This window comes from Phocoena sinus, chromosome 15 (genome assembly GCF_008692025.1).
Source record: "Phocoena sinus isolate mPhoSin1 chromosome 15, mPhoSin1.pri, whole genome shotgun sequence".
NCBI lineage: Eukaryota > Metazoa > Chordata > Mammalia > Artiodactyla > Phocoenidae > Phocoena > Phocoena sinus.
In genome coordinates, this window is record NC_045777.1 from 10,490,176 (window position 1) to 10,503,350 (window position 13,175).

General features: G+C 48.7%; 1 long non-coding RNA gene across 1 annotated transcript in view; it reads right to left on the minus strand.

The window, feature by feature from the left end:
* LOC116739488 overlaps nucleotides 1-13,175 on the minus strand; it is a 182,340-nt gene that overhangs the window by 77,835 nt on the left and 91,330 nt on the right. The window contains exon 3 of the long non-coding RNA XR_004345600.1: nucleotides 2,775-3,100. This is a non-coding gene — a long non-coding RNA (uncharacterized LOC116739488). The remainder of the gene's footprint in view (nucleotides 1-2,774; nucleotides 3,101-13,175) is intronic.

Genomic DNA, 13,175 nt, shown 5'->3' on the forward strand with positions numbered 1-13,175 from the left:
ATGTAGCACTGGGGCTGCCCAGAGGAACAGGAAGCAAGCTCTGCTTCTAAAAGAAGGTACCACCTAGAGAAGCTATTTCCTCTTGACTTCGGAATTTCTCCTTGTCCTTGAAGCCACGTCTCCCACTCAGAGGGAAGCAGAGGCGCAATTCGCCTTGGGTCCCTCCAGAGCTCTGCAGGCCAGGCCTACATCCCCTCCATCTCCTTGATGGGCCTGGGGATCTGACAATAAATGAAACTGCCTCTTCTTTTACCTGGGCAGGGCCTTAGCAGGGTCCCAGAGCAGAGGGGTGAGAAGGGAGGGTCCTGGTTGACTGAAGATCCTGTGTTGGCTCGCGAACAAGACCTTCTCCACGGCCTTCATCTTCCTAAAGGACATCTCTCTTTGGACAAATCCCAGTTCACCTCCCACCTGGGCTCTTCTTCATCCGTGAGGCAGAGATCTAGCCCTTGCCCCTGGAGAAGCAGAAGTCTTGGGCAGAGACTGCTAACTGTGCCCCAATATCCAATCCCCACTTGTCTCTGCTAGTGACAGAATCCCCACTTTCTGAGGGAACTCATGGATGCCCAACCGGCAACCACACTACCCAGCTCCCTTGCTAGGCATGGCTGCATGACCAAGCTCTGTTCAATGCGATGCCTTTGGAGGGAAGTGGTGCACTCTTCCTTCATCTCTGTCCCCGCTCTGCTACCTGGAACATGGACCATGCAGATGAGAGGAAGCCATCTTGGGTTATTCAAATGAGAGGAATATCCGAGGCATCACGGAGCCACAACAGGGAAGGTGCCTGGGTCCCTGATGCCATGAAGCCACTGTCCCAGCTCTGGATCACCTCATCCAGACTGTCATGTGATGGAAAAATAAACTGCCTTGATTCAGATACTGTTATTTTGGTTTCTTTGTAACAATAGCTGAATCTGAATCTTAGCTGATGTGTCACACAGAGTGGCCTGATACCCCAACATCTCACCAGTGCACACAGCACTGTGCAAACTGAGCAATACGTTATGGATTCACTAAACCAACAATCGCTGAACACGCACTGTGTGCTGGGGATGGAGCCAGATGCTGTCGGGGGCTGAGATAAATCAAAGTCCTTGGTTGCTAGTTAGTAAGAGAAAAAAAGAGTAGCGATGAAGATATACTGGGTACTTTCTATATACACATAATAGACTTATAAGTCTTATAAGTCTGTTATGAGACACAGATGTGCAAACTGAGGTCTAGGAAGGTTAAGTTGTTGGCTATGGACTAAACTGTGTCCCCCTAAAATTCATATGTTGAAGCCCTAACCGCCCCCCCCCCAGTGTGACTATACTTGGAGATAAGATCTTTAGGAGGCAATTAAGGTTAAATGAAATAATAAGGGTGGGGTCCTAATCTGATAGAACTGTGACCTTATAGAAGAGGAAGAGATATCTGTCTGTCTCTCTCTGTCCCTCCCCTTCCCTCCCTGTCCCTCCTCCACCCCTCTCAATCCCTGCCATGTGAGGACACGACAAGAAAGTAGCCGCAGGTCAGGAAGAGAGCTCTCACCAGAACCCAATCATACTGACACCCTGATCTCAGCTTTCCAGCCTCCAGAACTGTGAGAAAATAAATGTCTGTTGTTTAAGCCACCCAGTCTGTGGTACTTTGTTATGGCAGCCCAAGCAGACTAAGACACAAACCCACAGCCAGGCAGTCTGGCTCTAACTTCTTCTCCATCCATCCTCCACGAAGAGTAAAAAGAAGCACGTTACAGGCAGACTTGTCCCAATACCACTGACATCACCCCAACGAAACAGGACAGAGTTAACCTTCAGGGAGCCCTCACTCGGCCCCTGGTGCTATGCTCAGTGTTTCCCAGGCACCACGTCTCTTCTCCCTCTCTACAGCCCTGGGAGGGACATGCTCTTATAATCCTGATGTTAAAGATGCAGAAACTGAAGCAGAGAGGACAAGAAGCTGGTCCAATCCTAAGCACATTCACGTGACACTGTGATAAGGGTTGAAGGGATTTCCATCTTCCTACAGAAAGAGAAGGGATAAAGGGGCTGGGAGACACCAGAGGTCCTGTGCAGCTCTGTGCCTCGTCCTTATATTAAGCCAGACAGGAATAAACTCTCACCTGTCCTCTGAGCTGTGAACTCCTCAAAGCCAAGCCCTGTCCCTCATTTGTCCCAGTCCCAGCACACAGTCTGAGGAATGGTAGGCCTTCCACCGTGCGTGCTGTGAAAATGGGTGAATATCTTTGTTTCCACTCTTTCTGTCCATCGCTCTTGCTTTTGTCCCCAGGACCCTTCACGCTCCTTCTGGCAAGAGTGCTCCCTAATGTCTTAGGGACCAGCCAATGAGACCCTCCCAAAGAGGTGAAGCGTGTGTCCAAAGCCCAAATTAATCAAAGCATGACCCTCACCCAGCCACAGTGACTGGTACTGGGATGGGCCCTTGGGCCAATGAGGTAGAGGAGATGCAGCTGGGAGCCCACGGGGATGTAGTGGTGGCAGATGCCGCCGTCATTTTGCTCCCAGGCAGAGCAAGAGACTGAAGTCAACACAGAGAAAGGCAGTTCTGGGTGACAGAGAAGAGCTAAGGTTCTGCTCACTATGTCCCTGAAGGTGGAGCTCCCCCTGGATTTTCCTTTCACACACCAATACGTTTTCCCTCCCTTTCTCTCTTGTTTTGCTTAAGCCATTTTTGTGACCAATTTTTCTGCCCCATTTGAACCAAAGGTGTTCTAACGGACACTTTGTATGGGGCCTGTCTCCTACTTTCAATAAATTCCAACTTACCTTTTAAGGAAAGAATCCGCCCCTGGTCTCCATGAATATTTTCCCAAAGCCCAGTTGGTCCATAAGGGTGGCTTTGGCATCTGCTGCTTGTCCTGTTTGTCCAGCGTCATAAGGTCGCTTCAAGGAGGAAGATCAAGTATGACAGCATCGATTTCCTGTAGAACTAGCGCAGGGCCTTGGTCCCAGCTTGTCTCACATCTTATTTAGATTCAGACACATGTGTCTCATTTTTCAAGGAGACTACAAGTTCCATGAGGTAAGTGACGTCCTATGAATTCAACAAACGATGATGAAGTGCCTGAGGTGTCCTAGACACTGGCGAGAAGCTGCGAACACAGAGGATAAAGAAAGGTCACTGTCCTCTGCAAGGCAAACGTGGAAGCTGAACAATTACACCTACAGGAGTGCATCCCGACAGGGTGTTTCTAATTGCAAGTAACCAAGAAAGGCAACTTGCACTGGCTGGCGCAACCGAGGAGATCTGGTTTGTCCAAACGGAAAGTGCACGTAAGACCCAGCTTCCGGGTTGGATGATTCCCGAGACTTAACAATGCTACATGTGGCCCAGGTGTTTTCTATTCCTCAGCTCTGCCCGTCTCAGCAACATCCTCATCAAGGCTGCCTGCATCCCGCAGCTACGCCTTTCCACATCACATCCAGGGCTGGTGAATGCAGGTTCAAACAAGATGCACCCTGATTGGATCCGCTAGGTCACGTGCTTGCCTGCAAACCAATGACTGGGCAGGAAATGGACAGTGCTGATTTCTGTAAGCCAATCGGGGCTCAGTGCCGGACCAAGGGGGTGGAGTCAGCTTTCACCAAGGCCCTGGCTGCCTGGGGGGTATTTAATACCTGAAGGAAATTCCAGGAGCTGAAGGAAGGTGGGAGGGAAGGAAGGGTTGGTGGCAAACATCCACTGTCTGCTCTCAGAGGTGAGAATCGGAGCAGACTCCCCTGAGCTGATACGGAAGCCTTTCCTCCCACCTCCATCACTGGGCTGCGCTCACGTCCTTTGCTCGGTATTACCCTGTGGTCACTATAGCAGAAGCAGCACCTGACGTTTCTGAACCACTTTCTGGTGCCAGATGCGAAGTGCCCCACATTTGCTGTTCATTGTCTCATTTAACCACAGCCTTAGGAAGGATGGTTATTTCCATTTTGTAGATTAGGAAGCTGACGCCTGGAGAACCGAAGTGACCTACCCAAAGTTGGCCTGAACTGGAAAGTCAGGGTAGCACCTTGCTGTCCTCGGTTCCCTAGTTTAGTCACCCCTGTGTGCCGGGTGCTTGGCTGAGGGGATGGGCCTTCAAACGTAGACAGAAGTCGCGTCTCCACTGAGCGTTAATTTGCCCTTGGAACGACCCTACACACTTCACAAGGGCTGCCTCCAGAGTCCTTGCAAGTGCCCACCTTGGCAATCTCTGCGGCCTTACTTCATTTCTCTGCAAACCGCAGGGAAAATGCAACGGAAGCAGCAGCTTCAGGCCCCGCGATGCTCTAAACTAAAGTGAAGTCTCGGGACTTCCCTGGTGGTCCAGTGGTTAAGACTTCACCTCCCAACACAGGGGGGTGTGGGTTTGATCCCTGGTCAGGGAGCTAAGATCCCACCTACCTCTGGGCCCAGAAACCAAAACATAAAACAGAAGCAGTATTGTAACAAATTCAATAAGACTTTAAAAATGGTCCACATCAAAAAAAAAAGTCTTAAAAAATAATAAAGTGAATTCTTCCCTGAAAATACACTCAACACCACACTACACTGCGTGATTAGCACGATAACATTAGCCACTACTTTCTAGAATCGGTTGTCAGTTTTCGGAGGGAGGGGGGCATGTTTCACCAATTGTATCGCCTCAGGACAGGTGTGCATGACATGGCAGGGACTCAGTAGAGCCAGCAGAGCCCTCTGGTTGGCCCTGTGTTTTCTACCTCGTTTCCCTCTCTCGTATCTGCTAGAAGCGCCAGTTAGCACCCTGGGCTTGCAGAAGTCCTTAGCTGCTCTGCCTCAGCCAGGTCCACGTCTTCTCCTCTGAGGGCAAGGGTTCCAAGGAGCCCTTTCCCTCGCTCAAGTAAGTTCCTCCTCTGATGGGTGGGGGCCAGGGTGGGGCAAAGGTAGGCGTGGGAGAGGATGAGGAAGAACTCACGTGGGGCCCATCTCCGCCTAACGAAACAGGGCACTTCGCACTGAAAGTTCATCAAAGCCTTGAGTCGGCTCCCCTCCTTCTGGACTGCGTGAATGAGTTGCCGGGTGCTTCTCCTGGAAGCACCTGCCTCACTTTCCTCTGAACTCCCGGAGCCCTTCATCAGGCTTGCTTTCTGGAACTCTGGATCTTCTCCTCATACTAGCTTTGCTCCATTAAGATCCACCCTCAGCTCACCTTTGCTCTACAGAGGCCACTGAGGAGAAGCAGCTGGGCAAAGCTGGCAGATCCACGCCGGAGGAACGTGCCTTGGGGCAGTGGAACCAGGGCACCCACGGGAGCTGCTGTGTGGCTTAAGCATGTTACTTCCTAGTCCTGAACCTCATCCATAAACTGGGGACAAAAGCAGTGCCTACTTCCCTGGAGGCTCCCCCCACCCCCACCCCTGACACGGGTAGGCGGGTTTCCTCAGTCTTAGGTAAAGGGATATATAAACCTCAAGCCCCTTCCAGCCAGACTGCCATCCCTAACTCCTTCCCATCCCCAATTCTGGAGCTGCCGCAGTTCTATCTTATAAGGATATCATGAAGATTAATGAGCATGGAAAATGTTTACCACCGTGTCTGGACCTCGGAAGAACCCAGCACATAGCCACAATTATTACGGCCTGATGATGTTCATTTTTCAATAGCTCTGTGCCTCAGTTTTCTCATCTGTAAAATGGGGATAATAATAACACACGCCCTCAAGAGGCTTAAATGAGCTGTTGTAGGAGAAGCATTTAGCAGAGCGCCTAGCCCATAGAAAAGACTCAGCAAAGGTTGGCTGTTACACAGTTAAATATTAAGATGAAAGAATTGAGAGGCAGTGGGGCAGGTGAGAACAACACGGTCTGTAATTGCACTTCGTCTATGTCCAGGTTTTACCACTTATTAGCTCTTAGTAGAGTTCTCCACCCTCTCTGAGACTTAGTCTTTTCTCCTCCAAATAGGGATAATGATTGTACAGCTTTGTGAGGTTGTTGGGAGGGTTTGTGAATTTCAAACGCCTCACTCTGCCAAAATGAGTTATCATAGCAGGTCTGGCTGCCGTCCTTTGAAAGGTCTGCTTACAAAGTTGGCCCTTAGCTGGCATCTGGGAAGGCAGATTTCAGGAAGGTTCCCATCATTCCCTGACAAGGATAGCTAAACTATCTGCACAAACAATGTGGTTTCTGCTGAACAGTTGTTTCCCTTCAGGGAAATTTGGTACATGCCAGGCAAGGAGTGCCTACTTACCAGCCCCAGTAAAGACCCTGGGCACTGAGTCCCTAATGAGCATCCCTGGAAGGTAACGTTCTGTATGTGTTGTCACAACTCATTGCTGGAGAAATTATGCCTGTCTTGTGACTCCCTGGGAGAGGGCTCGGCGTGCTTGTGCCTGGTTTCCCCTGGACTTTGCTGCACGTGCCTTTTCCCTTTGTGGATTTCCCTCTGTATCCTTTTGCCACAAGAAGCCCTGAGTTCAACTATACGCTCAATCCTCTTAGCAAATCATCAAACCTAGGGATGATCTTAGGGACACCTGATACACATAGTACCTGCCCCGTGGTTAGTCCTCAGGAAGCAGAGTCCTCGAAAATAAGTTCCCACGGTAGTCATGGGCTCAGTGTCCTTAATTGCAAGAATCAAATAAGAGAGACCCCTAACTTGTTTTCCATTTTTAAAAACGTTCAAAACGATATTTATTGGCATGGACACAGAACCTACCAGTGGCAAAGACAAAGACAGGCAGTCATGAGAATATTCACAGCCTTGTCATCTTAAATTCTAAAGAAAAATTCTATCAGCTTTGCCTTTGCTCTCTGGGAAGGAAACTTGCCTTTGCTCTCTGGGAAGGAAACTTGTCTGACTGGCTATGGGGCTTTTTCTTAATTCATTAAAATAGTCAATAAAGGAGATAAGATGAGGAGGGGCTAGTGGGAGTTCCAGTGGGGAAGAAGAGAACTACCAGGGGGAGAGAAGGATGGATTTGGGAAGTAGGGAGAGAGCTCAAAATCAAAGCACCCATGAAGGTTGAAGTAGAGATAGTTTTGTTTGTTTTATTTTGTCTAAATGTGGTAGATAAAGAAGAGAAGATAACTATTTGGCAGCTATCGTGTACTGAAGGAAGAAGAATTGGGAAAGAACTTACACATGCAAGCATAGGATCAAAATTTCTTAAGGGAAAAGAACCTGAAACAGATTCTTAAGAGGGCAAACATCTCACAGTAGAATTAAAGACAAATTAGTAACATATGCATAACATGGGCTCCTGAAGACTCCTGAGTTTAGAAAATAGCCACACTCCCTGAAGGAGACAGCAAGACTTATCGTCGAGGCAGAAGGTAATTTATGCAAATAAAAGGCATAAAAAGTTATTGGAAGAGGTACTTCACACAGAAGATATCCAAAACGGCTATGAACACATGAAAAGGAGCTGAGCTGCATTACTCATCAGGGAAACGCAAGTTGAAACCATAAAGCGATACCAGTATGCACCCACCTGAAAGGTTGATGTGAAAATGCCAAGCGTTAGCAAAGAAATGAAGCAACTGGGATGCAGACACGGCTGCTTGTAGATAGAGGAGAATAAATTGGTACAACCACTTTGCAAAACTACTGAGCAGCAGCTTCTAAAGCTGGACATATGTACAACTTACAACCCAGCAATTCCGCTCCTTGGAACATACCCAGCAGAAATGCAAACATATGTTCACCAAACACATGTACAAGAATGTTCATATCACTATTCATAAATAGTCTCAAATTAAAACATAACCCAAAACTCATCAACGGCATAGATGAAGAAATTGTAGTATATTCACACAACGGAATATTCTACAGCAGCGGTTGGAAAACTACGGCACTCTGTTTGTAATCCAGGTTGCCTGTTTTTGTAAATAACATTTTCTTAGGACACAGCCCTGTCCATTGGTTTAAACATTGTCCATAGCTGCTTTCACATGATAACATCAGAGTTGAGTAGTTGTGACAGAGATCAAATGGCCTGAGAAGACTCCTATATTTACTATCTAGTCCTTTATAGAAAAAGTTTGCTGAACCCTGCCCTACAACATTGAGCATGGACAACATGTAACTACATATGATGATAAGGATGTGCATACCTCACAATGCTGAATAACAGATGCCAGTGACAGGAAAAACTTGATTCCATTTTCATAAAGTTGAAAACAGGCAAAACTAGCCCAGGGTGTGGACGTGAGACGTCAGGACAGACCTTCCCCCTGGAAGGCATAGTGACAGAAAAGGGACGTGTAGCTTCATGGGCATTGATTATGCTCTGCTTCTGGATCCATAGGCATGTGACATGGATGTGTTCTCTTGGTGAAAATTCACCCAGCTGCACACATATATGCACATTTTTCTCTCTATATATGACATTTTAATGGAAAGTCTTAAAAAAAAAAATTGGTGGCGCTGTCTGACCTCACCATCAAACTCCAAGCCTTCACCCTGTTCTTGTTTGTATCTGCCTTCACACAGGTTGATGGTTCCCTGGAGGGCATTTCTCCTGCTCTTTAATGTATTAATAATGCAAAACTCTTCAAAACTCAGTTCAGCTGTCCCCCTCCTCCAGGAGGCCTTCCCACTGACAATCCAGGGAAGCAGAGAGCAAAAGCCCTACGAGGGGGACACTGATTTCAGGGCAACTTGGTAGGTGTCATCTTAAGCCAATCCTAAGTTAATTTGGAGAAATAAAAATCTGGAGAAATAAAAGAAGCATGACAGACTGAATCTTGAGTGTTTGCCACATGAGAAGCTAGGCTGGCAATCCTGGAGAAGTTCAGTCATTTGTAGTTTAGACCAATCCAAGCTTAACCCACCTGGGGTGGGAGGTAGCGGGACAGCTTGGTTTGGTGGAAAGAACATGGAACACCCCTGGAAAAAGGATCTGTGTAGCAGTCAGGATACAGTGAAGTGAAAGTAACTAAGAGGCCAACTCAAACTGGCTTCAGCAAAGTGAGGAGTTCACTGTCTTGCATAACTGAGAAACCTATGGTGGGAGGAGATGGTTTCAGGTAGGGCTGGATCCAGTGTTGTAAACAATGTCATTGGGAATCTGTCTCCTCTCTCTCTTTTGGCTCTACCTCCCCACTGCCCCTCCCCGGTTTCCACCTTTTGACAGGCTGTCTGCCTGTGGTAACTAACCCCAGCAGATCCATACTTGCATCTTTAACTCCAACAGAAAGAACCACCCTCTCTTTCCCAATAATTCAAGAGAAGTCACAGAACCAATTCTCCTTTAGCTCACTTGGGCCACAGGTTAACACCTGACCAAATCCTTGTAATCCAGGGATGGAATGTGGTACTTATTCAGGCCTGAGTCAGGCCTTCCCCCTGGAGCCTGCGATAGAAACCTCACGTGGCCTGAGGATGGGAAGGCCCCCTGCAAAGGAAAACAAGGGTGCTGTCACCCTGTTACCAGCAAGGCGAGGACAGGAGGCTGAGCTGGTCAAAACTACGGCCACCCCATGCACCTGCTGATCAACTGTGACCTTAAAGAATGGTGTTTTCTGATCTGTACCAGGGTGTGGCCACCCGCACTGCACACAGATGGTCAACAATCATGTGATTCACCCCGGGGCCGAGCACCTGGCACTGAATGGCCTGAGAAATCATGAACCCTTCTGTACCATCCTGTCCTACACTCATGCCCGGGGCTGGGGACAAGGGTCAACAGCACAGGGCACCCACCTGCAGCCGCCGTGGAGCTACTGTGTGTGTGTGCGGGGCCCTGCCAATCATAGCCACTCAACCTGATAGGAGAATCATTATTTATTCCTTTGTAATCATGCAATTGAAACAAACAAGAATCAGGCTCAAATTAATTCAGTACAAAAGTGGTTTCTGATTTGCAAGTGAAATGTGGGCTTCAGACTGCACTTTCACTACAGTTTAAAAATCACACCCTCCTGGGATTACGTGGGAAGGCACAGGGTTAGGGGGCAGGAGATCTGGGTTCATATTGTGGTTCTGACACTAATACTGACTACTTAGTGTGACCTCAAGCCGGATGCTGAACTACTATGGGCCTCGGTTTTCTCATCGGTAAGGTGGAATCAGTGTTGTTGTGAAGATCACGGGCATGATTGAAGTCGTCAGCGTTCAACTGCAGAAGCAAGCAGCCCCTCTACCTACTTTTTTTTTTTTTTTTGCGGTACGCGGGCCTCTCACTGCCGTGGCCCCTCCCGCCGCAGAGCACAGGCTCCAGACGCGCAGGCCCAGCGGCCATGGCTCACGGGCCCAGCCGCTCCGCGGCATGTGGGATCCTCCCGGACCAGGGCATGAACCCGTGTCCCCTGCATCGGCAGGCGGACTCTCAACCACTGCACCACCAGGGAAGCCCCTCTACCTACTTTTTTAAAAAAGAAATTACTAGAAGGTAATACGTGCTTACAAAAGCCACTGGAATTTCAAAAGGAGCAGTCTCTGGGCTGGCTTTCCAGGAAAAACACAGCAGAACTGCCCCACCAAGGAAGCTGGTGAACCTACCTCCATCAGGAAAGTGCCGACCCACATGCAGCTGTCAGAACTTCTGGCTTCAAGAACACACAGTAGAAGCTGTGATCCTGGAAACAAGAAGCCTTCACCTCTGCAAAGACCCCTAAACCTTGCACATAATTGGCGAATGGTCACTGAAATGCAGTTATGAAAAAACTGGATGGTTCCAGAAAACCCAAGGCAGCAGGAAGACGGACGGCCTTGGCCTCACCATCCTTCAAATCTCAGCTAGAGGAGCAGAATCGCGTCCCAAATATCCTAGGTGCAAAGGAACCAGGGAAGTGGCTCCTTTTTTCCTGTCTAGCTTCTGCAGTACAGGAAGATGTAGCAGAAGGAGCTTCAATGGGATGATGACAGCTGAGAGCCATGTGACATCAAGCAAGGCACTGGGGAGTTTGGAAATCCGGCGGCCAGTTGGATTTATCTGTGGCCCTGCTGCATCTCCTCTCAAGCTGGCCCCCTGAGCACCGAAGGATCCTGAAGGCCTATCTCTTGGCCCCAGCCCTGCAGATAACCAATCATCTGCCCTCTCCGGGAAGCCCTCCTAGCTCCCAGCATCCGGCAGGGAGGGAAGAAGGCTGGCCGGTGAGCTGATTAAGGATTGTTCCTGAGCCCCTCACCTCTCTGTGCTCTGCCCTGTGGTGCTGGGCTGGGTCTCTGAAAACCACCTTCCTTCTCCTCCGGCTGGTAGGCTTGGAGGATGCAGGAGCATACGCTCTGTCCTGTCTGTTTCCTGGTCCAGCTCTGGCTTCAGCATCTTCCCAGTACATCTTCACTGCAGCTGGAGCAGTCTGTTCCCATCTGTAGTTTTTCCAAGAGTCCCGCTGCCGGCCTCTCTGTGCTGTGCAGGGCCACCAGCACCAGCTGGCCAGTGCCTGCTTCAGAGGCCCGGGGCCGAGCCCGTGGTGACCCTCCCGCAGGCTTCAACAGCTCCTTTCCTTGTCCCCCCAGCCCTGGCGTGGCAGCTGCTCCCAGAAGTTGCTTCCTCTGTGATACCTTCATGTTCTCTTGTTGCCTCTTGAGTTTTTTTTTTTAACACAGTTCACAATCCTTTATACTAATTCTTTCTGTGAAAAAAGCTGGTGTGGCTTCTGTCCCCTGACAGGACTCTGTGACACACGTGGGCTTTGGAGACAGACAGATACAGCACCCAGCTCCCCCGTTCAGGAGCTGTGGGACCTGTAGCAAGTGGCTTCATCCTTCTCAGCCTCATGTCTTCATCTCTGTAAGAGGGATAAAAATAGTCCCTCCCCACAGAGGTGAGGCGACAATTCATCACGTCCATGGTGTAAAGCACGTAACGCTAACATCAAGGAGCAGCATCCTTCAAGTCAGGCTGTCTCCACAGACAGTCCTTACCGCCCGTTTAAAGACCTCTGGAAAGATACCTGGTCCCTCCTGTGAAATCCCATCCCACGGATGCTGCTGAGCACACACACCACAGCCATCTCCATCCTCCTCCTTCCCTAGCAGAGTCACTCCCTCCTAGAATAGCAGAAAATGGCAGAAGCTGCATTCCAGGGTCTCTTGCAGTAAAGCGTGGGCATGTGACCTACCCTGGCCCATGGAAGTCAAGGGGAAGGTCTTCTGGGGCTTCTGGAAAATGTGTTTCTCACTGAAGAGAGAACAAGCTGCACCGAGAAAATATTTTCCTTTTTCCTTCCCTTCTTTCCTAGTTTGGACCAGTTATTCTCAGCTGGGAGTGATTTTGTCCCCCATGGGGCATCTGGCAATGTCTGGAGACATTTTTGATGATCACAACTAAGGGGGTGGTGCTACTGGCATCCAGTGGGTAGAGGCCACATCCTACAATGCATAAGACAGGTGCCACGACCAAGACTAATGTGCCCCAGATGTCAACAGTGCCAAGGTCGAGAGAAGTGCTTTGGATGCAGTGGTGTGAATAGATGACGTCTGGACTGTGGCAGCTGTTTTGGGACCATGAAGAAAGGTTTAGAGAACCACTGAGTTGATGAGGATCCTGACACGAATGAACTGCTAATGGAACACTGGAAGCCCCAGTCTTCAGGCTTCCTGTTGAGTAACAAACTCCTCTTCTTTAAGTTACTCTTAATCAGATATGCTGTTATTTGTAGCCCCAAATAACAAATCACAATGAGTAACTGGCAGAGACAGAGAAAAATGGAGATAAATGGTGGAGATGCTCACTTCAATATAGCACTTTTTATTATTATCAAGTGTTTCAAACACACAGAAAACTACAGAGAATAATAATCTAATCAACCCCATGCGTATACCATCCAGATTTAACAAGTGTTAGAATTTGCTAAATGGGTTTCAAATGATGAGTACTGTGGCCGACTATTTGTCTCCCCGAGTTCTTTCTCCTCTCTCCTTTTAGAAATAGAATCGTCATGTTTTAGCTGGGACTCTGGCTGCTGGAATAAGAATGCAATTCCCAGCCTCTCCTGCAGGTGAGTATGGTCGTATAACTGAGTATTGGTCAAAGTATATGACTAGAAGGGATGTGTACAACTTTGTGTCATGTCCTTAAAGGAAGTGCATGCCCTTTCCCCTTTATCACTGGCTGGCACACAGATAAAATGGATGGAATGCAGATGTGGTGGCAGGGGCTAGAGCAGCCATATTGGGCCATGAGATGGAAACTATGCATGGAAGATGGAAGACCAACAAGAGAGAAGGTGCTTGGATTTCAGATGACTGTGAAGCTGCCCTATCAGCCCCATATGTTTACA